This window comes from Schistocerca nitens, chromosome 4 (genome assembly GCF_023898315.1).
Source record: "Schistocerca nitens isolate TAMUIC-IGC-003100 chromosome 4, iqSchNite1.1, whole genome shotgun sequence".
In the NCBI taxonomy this organism is placed as follows: domain Eukaryota; kingdom Metazoa; phylum Arthropoda; class Insecta; order Orthoptera; family Acrididae; genus Schistocerca; species Schistocerca nitens.
Genome location: NC_064617.1, coordinates 31,591,025 through 31,608,434, shown reverse-complemented (window position 1 = coordinate 31,608,434; position 17,410 = coordinate 31,591,025).

Here is a 17,410-nt window from a genome sequence, read left to right as displayed (position 1 = left end):
TGAAGAGAAAGCAGATGTCATTAAATTATGTTTTGAACTTATTCCGTTTTGTTAAAGAGCTGCAGTTAGCTCTGTTATCAGCTATAAACCACTGTCAGAATTTATGCACTGAAATCATAAGAGGTGCAGTGTGTTCTCAGATGGCTTACTCACTCTCTCCTACTAGACATCGTAAAATTTTCACACAAAGTGTTCATTTCACCTCCTCAACATGTAGTTGTCTCTTCTGTCTGTGTGTAACACTCTCCCACAGTTGTTCTTACTTTGATGAGGTGGGAAAACAGCCTTCGTGTAACTGCTTAATTGTTCTTTTATTACTGCCAGATATGATTCACATGTTTGTATTAAAGCAAGAAATGGTACAGGAAAGATGTTTAATAGCAGAAAATTGACAGGATTTTGTAGAAGTTGCCTGTGTTTGACTCAGTCCATAAGGGTTGTAAGTGTAGACTGTTCATTTTAGATTATCATATTTAAGAAAAAAAACTCACGAAACTGTAAAAATACAGATATATTAGGCAGTACTCGCATTTGCTCTCAACACTTTTAATTAGAACATATAAAAACTGATGAAAGTGCCCCTAAATTGCAATGTCAACCTACACTTTAGCTGCAAAATATTATGTCAGCAATTCCAATTTAAATGCCAAGTGAGAGTTTAATTCTTAGATTATTTAATTTGTTGGGATTAATTGATTCCTAATAGTCTGAATTAACTCACTGTGCCGAGCATCATGTTGGTTACTACATGCCAGTTAAAATATGGTACAGACCATGTACAATCCTAAAAGAGGGATGGTAGGAGTGTGACAAGGAAATGTAGGATATGAGGCAATGATACTTAAAACATTGGTAAGTACACATATTAAAGCACTATAGAAACTCTGATCATATGTTATTTCTGCCCTTGTACCCTATCCACTAGGTATGATCAGAACTAGACATTAGCTGCATCTCTCATTCTTAATGATTCTCATTTATTTAGTAGAATCTTACGGTCAACAGTAGCAAAAGATATAGAAAGATCTGTAAATATGTCCTGTGTCACACTCATCTTTGTCAGGAGCATTAAGTGTCACTTCTGTGAATTCTACTATTTGTGATTCTGTACTTCTACTACTTTGGAAACCAAACTGTAATTCACATGGTTGGTTGTATTTACTCAAGTTATTCGTTAATCTGTTTTTTATAATCAATTCTATTATTTTTTAGAACAATGACGGCAGGGAATTGGGCTGGTATTTTCTGTCTTCTGCGTTACCTTTCTTTAGCATGTGCATGGCTCTTGGCTGTTTTAAATACTCTGGAAACCTCCCGGATGTAAATGACTCATTTGTGAAGGGAGCTTGTATACTCTGTATACATTGCTTCAGCACACACATTGGTACATTATCTAATCCTACTGACATTTGGTTTTTTAGGTTTCATACAGTTTACTGACTTTTGCTCTGTTGTTGGTAGTAACTTCACTGTACTGTGCACATAATTACACTACTGTTTATAAAAATTGCAACACAAAGAAGGAGATACATGATTACTATGAAATTTATTCCATGGAAAGGGATGTGACAATTTACAAATGATAAGAATTACAGAACAGTACATGCACTTTGACTGTGGAATTCAGCATGGAATGAAGGCAGTGTATGTTACAATCAAAGCCTCTAGATGTTGTAGCACATAATCAAAGAAGGCCTGGATATGTTGCTGCACACAGGTTGTAATTGTTTTCCCTGAAGCACTGAATGAACAAGTTGCCGACAGGCCATATCTGAGACATGTTCGAAGAATGACATGTCAAGTGACAGTGCAGGCTGGAGAAGCAGTGGTACTTGTAATTCTTAAAAGAAAGCTTGTCCATTCCTTGCCACATGTGACCAGGCATTGTCCTGTTGAAATATGGAATGTGGAGCTGCCTGCAGGAGGGGCAGTGACTTGGTCTCAAAAACCTCCCTGACGTACTGATGTAGCTGTTGCTGTTCATATTACCATTAATACATCAGAGGTGAGATCACTCGTTGTAACCAGCGGTGTCCCAAAATGTCACATTTGGCTTATGCCCATTATGCCTATCTACAGTGCAGTCTGATTTCATTCACCATGGTAACATCTAATGAATATGCAGCCATCACTGTAGGTTTAGTTGAAGTGAGACTTCTCTGAAAATACTATATTCAGCAACTCGGCATGCATCTGACATTCCCATAGTAGTCTGAAGCATTGGTGGTTTCTGGGCAATGGAAGTTGATGCAATGGCCACCAGTCCATCCCTCAGAAGATGGTGTCAGCCTGTTGGTGCAAACTTATTTTACCAGTTGCAGTACTTCAACGTCATGCTAAAAATGTGGACAAAGATGTTGTGTTGGTTGTGGTCAGGTGGACAATATGTCAATCCTCTTGCTGTATGGTCACTTTGTTAGGTCCAGTACTCGTTTATCACTGTGTGTGGCCCTCTTCTGTCAACTGGTTGTGCACGCATGTGCACCTGCGCCCCGCCCCCCCCCCCCACCCACACACACAACACATCACTGTCAAAGCAGCATTCCTTATATGAGTTGCAGTGTTACAGTATGGTAAACACTTTCCCTGGAGTCCAACCTTCTTGCCCTTTTTGAACTCGCTCAAATGCTGATATTGTGCCCTTCGACATCAAGGAGGCACATTGAACACTTGATTGTGTTTCCACGTTGCTTAACGTCCTTCACCGTTAGCTCATACAAAAGAGGGTGCTGCTTGGCCTATGTGCACATTTTCTCTGTACAATTTTAGTTATTTATTATTGTTCCACTACTCTACACATCCTCAGATTTTGGAGCGATTTCAGCCATTCATTCTCAGTTGGTTGATGATTCCAGTTTTCACTAACAGCAGTGTATTTACAGATGTCCCACCTGTTTTTGAGAATTTTTGGTGTAATTCCTCATCAGTATTTGAAAATCACTCATTCAAATAGTTTGTTGGGTGATGTCGATTATTTATTGCTTTATCCTCCTCTTTTATCAGTATGTTTTGTGCCTTTGTTTTATGTTTTGTGCCTTTGTTTGTCTTTCCCCTTTTCCTGTTTACTGACTTCCAAGACTGCTTTGCTTTTATTCTCTGTATTTTATATTACTTCATCATCAAATAAGTCTTTTTGCACCTATGATAGGAATTTAAGAATTCTGTCTTACTATGACTCTTTTTCATAAAGCTAAGATACTTAGAGGTTTGGGAGGACTTCCCGATACCTGTTATCCATTTGTTTTTGTTATGCATTAATATTGATGTTAGGCTCATTTAGAAATGCCTTTTCAAAGTTCATTTTAAATAATGTTTTAGAAGGTCTGAGGTAGTACTGTAGACATTGGACTTGTGTAGATGAGGCGGGGCTTAAATCACTGGTTGGTGATTTAAGCTTAGATTTTTCATGCCTCTTCTAAACTGCTTAAGGCATATCTCAAAATGGTTTGTTAAAGACTTCATGACCAATTTCCTTCCCCAATTTCACAGAATTAGTGCAGGTGATCAGTGTCTAATAATTTTATCATTTCCTGCTTATTGGTTTTCATTAATTTATGCAGTAATGTAAACATTTAATTATCAGTATTTCCAGCTGGTGTGCAATTGCAATAGATGTGCAGCCCTGAAATTAATTTGTTACATATATGAATGAGAATGACTCTATTAACACCTTTGATGCATTTCTTTCTACAGCAGTAGTATACTATTTTCATGCCAGTGATTTAAGAGTAGATGCAGCAAGCTTAGTATCACATGATAGGTTTTTTTATCTTTGTGATGACCAACAGGGGTCACATTACTTAAATTCCTCCTCTTTCTTTATTTTTGCCTATTTTTCCAGCACTCCACTTTCTCCTCTGTTCTTTCTTCTGTCCATGTTATTCCAGTTTTTTTTATTTATTCTGCCTTGAAATCTTTGCAAACTTTGTATTTTATTCTTTAAGGGTTTATTTCTACTTCATTTATGTGTCTTTAAAGTTCTTTTTGTGTTTCCATTAATGATGCTATTGTCAATGTCATGTTGTTAATGATTTCCATTGGACCTGAAGATTTGTGAGAAAAATTGTTTAAAAACATGAATGTCCTCAGTAATGAATTTATTTTGAGTGTTTTCATGCATGTGTAAGTTTTGGCATGTAATATCCACCTTCTGTAGCTGGACTAAGCCATCTGGTGTATTACTTCCACAAATGATCTGTCATCCTGATGATTTCATGACAATTTTTACTTTAATTATGTTCATATGGTCACCTTTCTTTAAGTTTATTGATGTAACAGATGTGTTATGCAGTGACCCTGACAGTGTTGCTTAACGTTTTCACCATCTGTACCAGGCTGTAACAGAACTGGAAGCTATGAAATGACATGACCACTTTTTAAATAACTCTTCTGTGTTTTGATACTTGTGTTTAACACTTTTACAACATTGAGTGAGCAGATCTTTTATTAATTCATAGATCAGACTAATATCTCTGAATAGACTCTTAGAACATAATGATGTTTTACATTGTATCTCTTCAACTGTTTACTGGGGATTGACATTATTGTCTGCCCATCTGCTACTTGATTTCCAAGTCAACGCCAAGGGGCAACACCAAAGCATAAGCGACATCTCCACAGGAGGTGGAGACTCTCAATTGTTGCCGTACCTTGGTGACGTGAAGTCAAACGTGTACGGAAGTGAAAATTCCAAGAATCTTCATTGTTCAGGTATGTCTAATAATCCTGACTATGTTGGAGAACACTTCATTAGTGTGACTAACAGTCACTTCACAGCTCTTACCTCTGTAATAGCTGCCCTTACATCTTATCCCCCAGAGAGACACTATGTACATACATTATTGTCTTTGTGATGTGAGTGTCCCTTTCTTTATACTTCCATAAAAAATGGTTTATGTCATTCCTTCTATGGATTCACCTGATCAAGGATTAGATCAGCCCTTCCCAGTGTTTGCCTATCCTTCCTGTCTCCCATACCTACATAAACTTGGGTCCACCCCATCTTAAAGATTTGTAGCTTTATGCAAAGCTTCTGACCTTTAACTGTATATCTTCCAATGGTGAAGTTGCTCCATGGCTTATCAACTTTTCCTGACCTCTACTTTTGTACTCCTTTACCTATACTTCTCACAATGCTTTCAAACTATGTAACAAAGAGGCTTCTCTCAACTTATCCTTCCTACATTTGTTTTCTCTTTTATTATGCATAACATTCACGCAGATGTCATCAAATGTTATTCACAAATAATCTGTTTATTGTTACTCGACTACAATATTTGTGTTTCTGTTGTCAAAGTGGTCTCATTCCTCCCACCTCAAAAACCATGAGGAATTGTAAGATGTAAGGAGTGAACATACTTCAATCGTCACTTTTTGGCTGTATATGTTATAAAGTAATTTCCCACATTCTCTTGAGCACACTTCTATGTTTGTTGTTAATCTCTATTTCATCTTTTTTAATAATTATAAAATACAAAACATTTACTTAATGGCTCTTTAATCCTTCTGTTTTATGTTGAAAGATGTCGTATATTATTAACTATCACAGTTTTCTTACACTTACAGAAATCCTTTATGCACTAGCACTCTCTTATTGGAGTGTTCTGTAGATTACTTTCACTCCTCATCTGTTAAACAAGTCATCTGCACTCTCCTAAAACTTAAAACACTAATTTCATGTACCACAGAGGTGGCAATATAGTTTGCTTGCTGCACTATTTCCTGTTCGCTTACATGTTAGCATGTCACCATCCCTACTGCCGTAGGGAATAGTTTCCCTTTCTCTACCTTTCACTCTATTGACATTCCTAACATGTTCTTCAAACCACAGTAAAAAGAATCGTCTACTTACTGTGCCAAAGCAAAGTCTATTAAGGTTGGGTCAGTCACAGTATTTCACCACCGTCAGATGTATGTATGTGTATGATAATGCAAAATATTTCATCTTAGTCATAAGTACTTTTGTACTTAATGACTTACAATATGTAGTGAATAACTACCATTACCTAATCTCCACTATAAAAAGTAAACAAAACCCTAGGAAAGAAAAAGCACAAATCATGTGTACAAATTGTTAAAAAACACAACAAAATTATTCTGTCCATAGTTTTTGTGTGCTTGAACAGCCATGTTGTTTATAATTGGTACTTAATAATATATGTACTGTATGCTTGGTTCTCAAATGACACATTTCTCAGTACTCTCATGTTTCTTCTTATGATAGTACAGTAAGAGATGGAGATCATTTAAAGATAATGGATAGTTGATGATGAAGAAATTGCTTCATAAAAAGAAATGTAAAGCTACCAAGCAGTTAAATGTTGCTACTGATGGATATCACACTGTTGAGTTTGCAAAGGGTGCAAATTTTCCTGGGGATATAAATATCTTTACAATATCAATCCTTTCTCTTGTCCCATTTTAGGGTCTACTAAGAACGCTGCATTTGGATGTGGAATAACCACTATTTTCAATGCTTCACAATATATTGGAAAAAATTACTAGTCTCATTCATTATATTTACATTATAATAATACTATTTAAACAATACACTCTAGAAATTACACCGTGTTCTTGCATCATACATCTTATCCCCAACCATTAGACTGAACAGTACATACATTTAGCACATACAGTGTGTATGTGTAATTTACAAATGATCTGTCACCCTGATAATTTCACAATACTTTTTAGCTCAATTATGTTTGCACAGTTGCCTTTCTTTAAGTTTCTTGATGCAGTGACCCTGATCTGTCCGGCCAAACTTCTTCACCTTCTGCAGAGGGCTGTAACAGAACTCCATGCTACTAAATGACATGACCATTTTTTAAATAACTTTTCTGCATTTGTATGTAATAGTAACGACATTCGGTGAACAGATCTTCCATTAATTCATAGATCAGACTAACATCTCCAAATAGAATCTTAGAACAAAATAATGTTTTACATTGTATCTCTTCAGCTGTTTACTGGGTGTTGACATTATTGTCTGCCTGTCCGCTCCTCGATTTTCAAGCCACAACATCAAAGCATAAGCGACCCTTTCAGAGGAGGTGGAGATGCTCAATTGTCGCCGCTGCTCGACAGCATTCTTACTCGCACATTTTTCTCCAGTTCCGTACATACGTCAACTCAGTGCAGACCCAATGGAAAATTCCCTGCGTACTAACTACCTAAATAATTTTGTCACACGAACGACTTTGATCGGCTTGTAAGGAAGGAATGAAACATGTTGTTCTTGATAAACAGTATGTTCTGCCGCTATTTACACTACACAAAGCAGATAGAATGCCAAATATTTGCTCTCTAAACTATCTTCTTATTTTTCCTTCTTACTATTGTGGCTGCAAAAGTCATAACAGAGCCCACTATAAGCATACTTTGGATGCCTGATAAGTAAATTATAGCTTAAAAGGATCCATCTGAAAGGAGTCCTATTTACATAACTGGCACAATATTTAATAGATCACATTTTTAGGCAATATTATCACTGGCTTTCGGTAGACAAATTTAACCCACGTAAGAATATATATGCAAAATGCACATTCTGTTTAAAGGTGCTATGACAGGTAGATCCTTTCTGGAGGAGGAGAGGAAGATAAGTTGGGGCAGGTTAAAAGGAAGGGCAGGCTACTTAGACCCCAGGATGAGAGGGACCCAACTATTATGAGGACAGTGGTAGACAAAGATGGAGGAGGAAGCAAAGACAGTAGTATGTTGTGTCAGCTTCTTTCCAGAGATGATAGGGTAGAGTGAAGAGTAAAGATGGGTTAAAGGGGAAGGGGAAGAGGAATGAATAATGAAGGTGAAAATGAGAAGGAAAAGAGATGGTAAAAAGATAAAGAGTGGAGGGTAGAGAATGAAGATGAAATGAAAGCAATAGCCCAGGAGGGTGTCAGGATGCGAGGATGTGTTGGAAGGCAAGTTCTTGTCTTCAGAATTCAGGGAAACTAGTATTGAATGCGAGGAACCAAGTAGCCTGGATGGTGTAGGAGGCACTCAATTCCCTTGACTCATGCTGCAGACAGAGCACGTTCAGCATCTGTGTACTGGGTGTCCACAGGGAGAACAGTTCTTCTCTGCCCATTACTCACTTGTGTGGTTTCGCAGTTTGCTCCAAATTTGATATTGTATGCTTGTCAAGTGATGGGGTTGGAGTAGTGGTGGTGGTAGGTGCATTGGGCGGGTTTTACTCCCATGGAAAGAACTACTAGTTCCAAGAGCTGGAATAGTTTGTCATACTTTTATGAGTCTGTTGCCAGTACTAGCCAGCAATTCTGTGTCATAAGTTAATAAACACCCCTTAAGTATGAATAAAATCTTGACTACTTTTAGATTAAATCTGAAAGATAACTACCATATATGACACAAACTGTGAGAGCTATAGTGATTCTTATATATTTAATAATAAATACTTTTCAGACTTAAAGGAAATCATTCTAAATGACTGCACGTCTTCCTGTGTCAGTAGATGGCCAAAGCAAAGCGAGTGTAAAATATCATGTAGCATACTCCACAGGAAGACAGCACAAAGGATCAGGTGAAGCTGAGAAACACTTTCAAAACAAGTGCAAGGTGGGAAAAAAATACATCAATAGCAGCTCAAGAGACAAGTCAGAGCTGATACTGAATGGTGCAAAATGTAGAAAAATCATCTACTCACATTATTTTTAGGTACTTTCAAAAGGATTAATAACAGCAGCAGCAATACTGATTGCAGCACTGAACTATTTTCCATCAAATATTTGAAATTGCAGCAGTGATGCGTAGTTCAGATGCTGAAGGCTAGGTTGCTTGATAGATTAACTTTTCCCAGTGGATGAAAGTACCCAACATATTGCAACCATTTGGTATGGCCTTAATTTGTTCTCAAGAACCTAGCACCAGTTTGGTTCTGTTACACCCTCTTACTGCCAAATATACAGCTGCAACTGTGCGATTAATGTAAGACAATCATTTTCGCATGCAAGGTGACAACAGGAGAAGTGTATATAATTTATTAAAGAGATAGCTTTTAAGAGAGCAGATTGCCTGAGGTTGGCGAGAGGTTTGGGTCTTAACACAAACCGTGGAATGAAAACCAACTTTCATGACACATAATCTTATTTTGTCTCATTATCTAATACAGAGGTAAATTTGCACAAATGTTGGTTCCCAATTGACTCCAGATCTGCTACAAAATTATTGTGATATGATACAAAACAGCAGCTTCTATTACTGGTGTAGCACTGGCTGTTACATAAGTTAGTAACATATTACCTACATTGTAAATAATTCATTTTGTTGGATACTTGACTCTCTCTCTCTCTCTCTCTCTCTCTCTCTCTCTCTCTCTCTCACCCCCCCCCTCACCCCCCCCCCTGTCCATCCCTGTCCTGATTTGAGCAGATCAGTTGTGTGCTCCATCATTGCTATCCTTACCTTGTGTAGGTAGAGGACTTGGGGGGGGGGGGGGGGTGCAGATGTCCTTGAGAGCTATCCTGGCATTAGCTATGCCACTGTAGCCCAGTCAATGAAGACCAAAGAAGGTTAAATAGCGAAAAATTTTGTAGTTGCAAATTCTTCTCCAGTGGTAGGAGGGATTGTTATGTAGCACATATTGAATATCTGGACCTGTGAGGTGTAACCATGCCAATGGGAGGCATTTAAAAATCCCTTGTTAATGTTTTTCCTGAATGTCTCTAAATCCACATCTTCTTGTGAAAATGTTTTCCAGTACAAAATTAAACTACATTGAATTTCCTACAGTAAAAGTTTTGTTCATTTTCCCCCCTAGGAATAACAGTTTCCTTGTTGCAGGGAATGGAAAAATCACGTGTTATTAAAAATTGTTTTAACGCTACAAAATTAATTTTTATCTTTAACTGAAGTGGATTAAGAACAAATATTAAATGTGTGTACCATGGCTAAGCACAGTAGAGCCATATTAAGGGATAATTTGCATTGTGGAGGTGTAACAGTGTGGAGGCGGATGTGGTGGACCATAGAAGTTCGAGAAAAGGTAGGTCGCCAGATTGTTCTCGTGCAGTTCCCGCCTCCATACGTCTACAAACTGAAGAGGGAGCAGGTGATCCAACACTCTACCTACCCCACAACGTCACAAGAAGCAACTAAGGTGTTTCACAAAGTCAAACCAACTGTCCATAGTGTGCTTTACGTATCCGTGGCAACACAGTTCGCTACATGCCAGGGGTTGTTTATTTTCCACAAAGTGCATTAACACGACATAGCATAGAGATACAGGTTATAAGTAATAGAAAGCACGTATAATAGCAAAAATGCATATGGACAAAACCTATGTAAATCTCCGCACACTGTCCTACACTGCTAGACAGAAAACTGAATTTTAGTCATCCAGTAAGGCACCTGCATTGTTCTTCTGGAAGAGGCAACTTCCTCCACAATTTGTGCTACTCACTTTTTATTTTGCAAACAGGCTACTCCTCCCCAGTACGTACTGTCCGGTTCTTTTATGCAAGTTAATAAAATAACTTTGGTCAACTGTTGTTTACATATTGGAGTTATTTTTAGTTTATTAAATGGAATGGGTGTTTGCATCTGTTAATTGAGCTATTACATAAAAATGTTGGGCAGCTGGAGCTGTCTACTGTCTACCATACTGAAGAGCTTGTCCCATGTGTAACATGCCATCAGTATGTGTTTGATAATGTCTATTTTGTTATCTCCATTATCACTGTCTGGAACTTTTTAACAGTATGGGTGCTGTCACATGTGTCACCTTCACCTGAGCTCTCCCAAGATCTGAAGAGGTCCAGAGGCTTAAATTATCTCCTCTTGCACCAGAAGAAGATCACCACAGAAGTAGAATCACATATATCTTACAGAACTTCAGATCTCTCGGCACAAGTCGAGCAACAGATTACAGGAAATTATGCTGTAGACTTGAACATGACATATTCATAACCAGCATGGTAAATACACTGTGTATGTGTGGCAAGTGGCAGCAATCGGTACAGCCCACTCTACAAGTGCCAGCAATTCATGACTGTAAGTATTTATGCAATACCTCAGTTAATGGGAAGAGAAATGCAATATTTTTGTGGCCAGTCATTAATTCACCACCAAATGACTACAACACAATTACATGACTTCACAGCATGCTGTGTAGACAGCAGCAGTGTGCCACAACATCCAATCCAGTCTACTTCCTGCCAACACTGCAACAGTCACTGAAAACGTGGCACAAATTATACACCTCTCAGCCATTGTTTATAGGGACATATTTTACATACAAGCTCACTTAGCAACTCAAATAAGCACTCATTTAATAAACTGAAGATAACACCACTACATAAACATAAGATCGGTAAAGTTTGTTTGTCTACTCTCATAAGAGAATGGGACAGGAAATGCTGGGGATGTAGATTTCATATGCAAAATGAAAAACGAGCAGCACTTGTGTTGGGGGAAGTTGCGTTTCCTGGAGGAACACTGTAACTGTAACATGACGGTTAAGGATCATTTTGTTCTGTACCAGTGTAGTACAGCATGCAGAGATGTAACCAGAGTTTGCCCATATCCATTTCTTGTACTTGTTTCCTTGTAGTGTTAATGCAGTTTGTATAAAATAAACAGCACGGGCATGTTTTGCACACTGCATCACCAGTGATTCATAAGGTGTACTGTGAAGGGTGGGTACAACTGTGTGAAACACTCGTTAGTTGCTTCTTGTGATATTTTGGGGTACACAGAGTGGAGAATCACCTACTCTCTCTTCAATTTGTAGATGCATGAAGGAGGGAAGTGCATGAACACAATGTGGAGACCTCCCTCCTCTTGCGCTTCTACCCTCCACCTCCCTCCATCCTGTTACACTGCCAGAACACAATTTATCCCTTCATACAGCTCTACTGCAGTTAGAACTCGTACACACATTTAATATTTGTTCTTAATCCACTTCATTCAAAGATGAACATTTAATTTTATACCACTAAAACAATATTTTACAATATCCCATCCCTTGCAACAAAGAGAAAATTGAATTTGATGTTTTCTGCGCAAAATTGTACTGGGAAATATTTTTACCAAGCACCACCTTTTTGTAGTTATTAAAAAAACATAAGAAAGTGACCTATAAACACCCCATGACACCAATGCTGACACCACACTAGTCAGAATTTTCAGTATGTTGTTCAAGACACTCCCTCCTACCATTGTAAAAAAAAATCTCGTGATGCATTAGTTTTTCCCCAATTTTTCTTTGTAGATTGAACTATGGTAAGGTTTCCCAAGCTGGACAGATCAAATGTGACGATCCAGACTGAAGGGGATTACCTGGTCCTCCAGATTGGGGGTTGGGTGTGGGGCCAAGTCCGCACACCATTAAAAAAAAATGGTAACTGTTATGAAACCCAAGAAATAGCTTCACATTTGGTTTGGAACAACAATGTAATTGACTCTAGAAAGTCAATGACTAGTACTGGAAGATCACAGAACAATCCTTGACTGAATTGATGTACTAAGTATGTAAGATCACTCTGCATGTGTGGAGCAGTGGAGATGTTGGATTAAGAAAGGAATAAGCACAGGCTAGATTTAGTGGCACTGCAGGAGATCAGGTGGTGCAGAGAAGGGGCACATAAAGATTGTTCTGCTGCTACTTCTGTAGTGGAAACACTTAAACATCAAGTTGCAGTCGGTTTGCAGTAGCCAACAGAACAAGAAAATATCAAAGAACAAGCTGGAGAAGAATGAAAGGAAAGTTTTACAACCTAACAGTTATTTTTTGAAGAAGACGCGGTTGAGTATGCTCATAGTCCAATGATTGAGACCATAAATGTGAAATACTGCACTTCATTGGATGGTAGCAATACTTGAAAAAATGCAGGTGCGTATAGTAAAAGGTCAACTGGAACTGGATCAAGGATAGTCCTGCAGCAGAGCTACGTCACTGTCCAAAGAGTTCTGCTTTAAGAGTTACCACAGTCACTATTTGGTTACTGTGCTGCAGTGTGGCGCACTGAGGAGCGTGGACGGAGGGGGGGGGGGGGGGGGTCATGACCGCCCATGCTATGGTTGGCTGCTAAAGCAGCACAGCTGAAACTTTCTCGATGTGGCAGTTGGATGAAGTGAAGTGTCCGAAGTGTGACTGGGGCAATGTCATGGCTATGGATGTGTCCTGCTACATTTTCAAGACCTGGAGCTTGGCTGTTTCTTAGCAGCTGTGGCAGTGATGGTTCTGTGTGCAAAAGCTGGGAAGTGGCGGCACCTGCAGTGGTAGTCTGTAGTTGTCAGAGGATATTCTGGGGAGTGTCCCTTCATTGCCAGCCTTTCCCTGTACTGACCTTCCATGATCACAAGGTTATTGATGAGTTTTATCAGGTTGAAATTGTTACATGTCTAGTCACACTACAAATACATCATTGCTGTGAGCAATGTAAGTACTTTCATGTATGTGGGCAGTGCTATAATTGGTTGTGTTGAAGTTTATTGATGGTAACAGCCATTGATTTCCTGCAAAGCAGGCTGTCAAACATGTTATTACTCTGCGTAATCACTCTGTGGGGTTCTGTGTATGGCTGTTGCAAGGCCAGGCAGAATGTGTCATCCATCAGCATTACATAATCACAGTCCTTTATAGCTTGATGGATGAAGATTTTATGTGAACCATGTACTTGCAGGACTGGTACCTTGAGATGAGTGCTGTGCCAGTTCACCTTGTAGACAAGTGTAGGAAGTTCTTTATCTGTTGATGGTTGAGATGGCCCTGTGAAGTCCAGTGGCACAGTTAGTGGTTCTCTGTGAAGGATTTATGCCAAGGTCACAAAGGTCTTCCTTATACATGCAATGCACACCTAAACGTACCCGCAGCAGGGCCTCCTTGCACTCCCCTCTTTGGCACATGAGGGCCGTTTAGTGTGTAGTGCCAGTGCTCCACTAAGCAAGTACGTTCAGGGTGGTAGGACATGGTTCGGAACGGCTGAACACTATGAAAGTGACAGGGTTCAGTGAAAAGTGTGGATTCCAATTGGCTGCCTTGATCAGTAACGACAGAGGCAGGACAGCCAAAAAAAGAAATCCATAAATGGGCAAATGCCCTTGCCTCGGTTTCTGCCATTATGTCAGATACTGGTATAGCCTCAACCCAGTGACTTACTCTATTGATTGCTGAAAGGGTGTAATGAAAACTGATTGAGGGAGTGGCCTGACGTGGTCTATACAGACATGCTGAGAGTGACCCTTTGAGACTGAGTAATGATCGTGTTGTGGTTGTCCATGCCGTCATATCTTACAGCATTGCCAGGCAGCATACACTTGTATCCAGGTTTTACAATCTCTTGGCATTTGGTCACATGAAGTGGTCTCTGACGAGTCTCCACAGATGGGACAGCCTGTGTAGTTTATCGAAGACAGCACCCGTCGTACGGAGCATTAGGATTAGTCAAAGATGATTCTGTGGAACCTCACACACAACATTTGGCAAGCTGTGAATCGTGAGGCATTCTATTCGCAAACTGGTTGTGGTGTCACACAAGGGTTGGCATAATTGTGTCTTTCCTGTAGTTGTGCACCTGCTAGTTTCTCATAATCAATATCAACTGAGAGTGTGTTGATCTGAGAGATTGCGTCTGCCATGATATCTTCTCAGCTCTGGAGATGTTGAATGTTGGTTGTGAATTGTGAAATATAATCTAAATGGCAAAATGACTGTGCAACAATCCTTGATAGATTTTAGATGGAATCTGCCAGGGGACAATGACTGGTGTAGATCGTTAGAGGCCTGCCCTCAACATTGTCTGAGCTGACATACTGTTTCATACACAGCGAACAATTCCATGTCATAATCAAACCACTTGCGGCCAGGCCAGTCATCTTCTGTTGAAAAACGTGTAGTAGTTTCTGTATTCCTGCTACCAACTGGTGCAGAACCATTCCAATTGGAGAAATGTTCACATCTGAAGTGATTGACAGATATGTGGTGCGTAGCTGTTGTACCAAGATCCTATCCTGGGAAATGCAGTCTTTAATTTGCTCAAATACCTGTTGCATCTTTGAGTTCCACTTGATGTCTCGCTCTCTCATTGTGTGCTTGCCTGCTAACACATTTGTCAGCAATGCCTGGATCGCAGCTGCATGAGGTAGCCATCTGCTATAAAAATATGCCAAGAAATTGGCTTAATCCTTGAAAGTTCTGTGGCCACAGCAGTATACTAATGAGCTCAGTCCATTGTGTTGTAGGGCATATGCTGTCACTGCTGACCAAATGACGAAGGAAAGTAACTCTCAATTGTTGCAGTTGACGTTTATCATCATTAACTACTTTGAGATGCCCTTCATGTTTGCATTAAGATATAGAGAAGACGAAAATATCATCTAAGTAAGAGTAGCACAAGGAAAACATGAAAAGATTATTTTGTATGTGTCTCTGCCAAGTCTGCACTGCATTCTTGAGTCCATATGGCCTGTAACACAATTCATAAAGTGCAAAAGAGGCAATAATAGTCTTCTTTTGTGTGGCGTCTTGGTTCATGGGAATCTGAAAAATAAGCCTTTTAACAGTCCAGCACACTGAACGTGGAGGTGGTTGTTAAATCTTGAGTAAAGACCTGAATATTCCAAATTGGATGACTGTCCAGGATCATGCAGGCATTAAGAGACAGATAATCACCTAGTCACCGCACAGCCTACATGTGCTGATTAGGGCCCAAAGACTATCAGTCTGTTTGATGATACGGGCTTTAGAGAGAGAGAGAGAGAGAGAGAGAGAGAGAGAGAGAGAGAGAGAGAAGTTTGAAGACTGATTGGAGGATCGTCAGCTGTGTTTGTAAGGGTTGATGTAATGAGTGTTTTGCAAGCTAGTGTTTGTGGAAGGCGTGTGTGTATGGTTCCAGTCACGGAATGTCCACTGCCGTGACGCAGAAGAGTTCAAAGTGCCATATCGGGAGACAGATGAACATTTCTAAGGAAATGAGTCCCCAGTACTGGTTCCTTGATGTCGGCAATGAAAAACTGCCATGGAAACATCTCTTCTAAACCAAGGTTCAAGGTTTGAGATGAGGTTCCATATGCTGCAATATGTGAATCATTTGCTGCATGAAGTTGGAAAGTGGTTAAAGTTCTTTCCAATAACGCTAGCTCATAAGTGTGGTACTCACTTCTGACCCCGTGTCATTGAGAAAATATTGGTTTGGAGTATGGTCTACGATATAGAGTCTGCAGGTCTTTTGTGGGAATGGTGTGCAACTGGGCTGGTTCATGTGTCGAGGAAGTAGGCGGTTTGTACTGGTGCAACAATCTGGAGCATCTATTGTGAATTGTTCTTACCATTTGGGTGATCACAGGGTGCTGTGCAGTTGCATGCTTTACCGCCGAAATGTGTTTGAAACCAGGGGTTAATTTCATTTGGGATGTGCTGGAAAGGCATAGTGGCACCTCCTAGGGAATTGTTGTTTGAACTTAATGGAGCAAGTTAGTACCAGAGATGTAGAATGGTACACATGTATTAAATGACAATGTAACAATTATTTGTGTAATAAATGTGAACTTAGATTAATTGAGCTGTAATACAACTCAATGAGTAAAAGACAAATGACATTTAAAGCATCACATCTCTTTGGGAAGTCGCAACTGTATGTGACTCCCATGGGTGGGAGTATCTTTATAATCACTAAAGGCTTTTTTAATTCTAGATACTCATTCACTGAGTTGTGTCTGGCAGCAGTTGAAGACATGACATCATAGTCACAAAGACTACTGACTTGTGTCGATATGTATGGAGTGGAATAAGGAAGCAAAGTGACACTGCTGTGGGGACAGATGTAGCATCTGTTGTTTATATTAAATATTGTGGTTTTAGTGTTTTGGTTATGATAAATTATGTTGCAAAAATCGGAATTCAGGACAATATTTTGTAAAAATAATCATTTCTCATTGTAAGTTTTACCACAAGTTCCCAGAAAACAAAACGTGCTTTATTATGGAGGATGGTTTGTATGATCAAAGAGGTGCATACTGACACATAAAATTTTAGACTGATTGGAGGTTGCTGTCCCTGCGGGTGTGAGCGACGTCATGCTCAGCTGCCTGCTGCCATATGTTGCAGTGTGGGCCCTGACTGAGACAGAGTTGCTCATTGTTTCCTAAAAAATTAAGTGTCGATTCTACTACACGCCTGAAACAAAGCGAGCCTCTATGGAGTGGAAGTGTGCTGGTTCCCTAGTATGAAAAAAATTCAAAGTGATTCGGTCTGCCAGGAAAGTGCTCGTGACAGTGCTCTGGGATATGTATGGTGTGTTATTGGTGGACTTTGCAGAACACAGGACCACTGTGAATGCTGCAGTCTACATTAAACCTATGGTGAAGTTACATCATGCCCTTTGTAACAAATGCCTCTACATTAATGCTGACAGTATGAGACTTCCTTATGACAATGCTTACCCCTTGTTGCTGC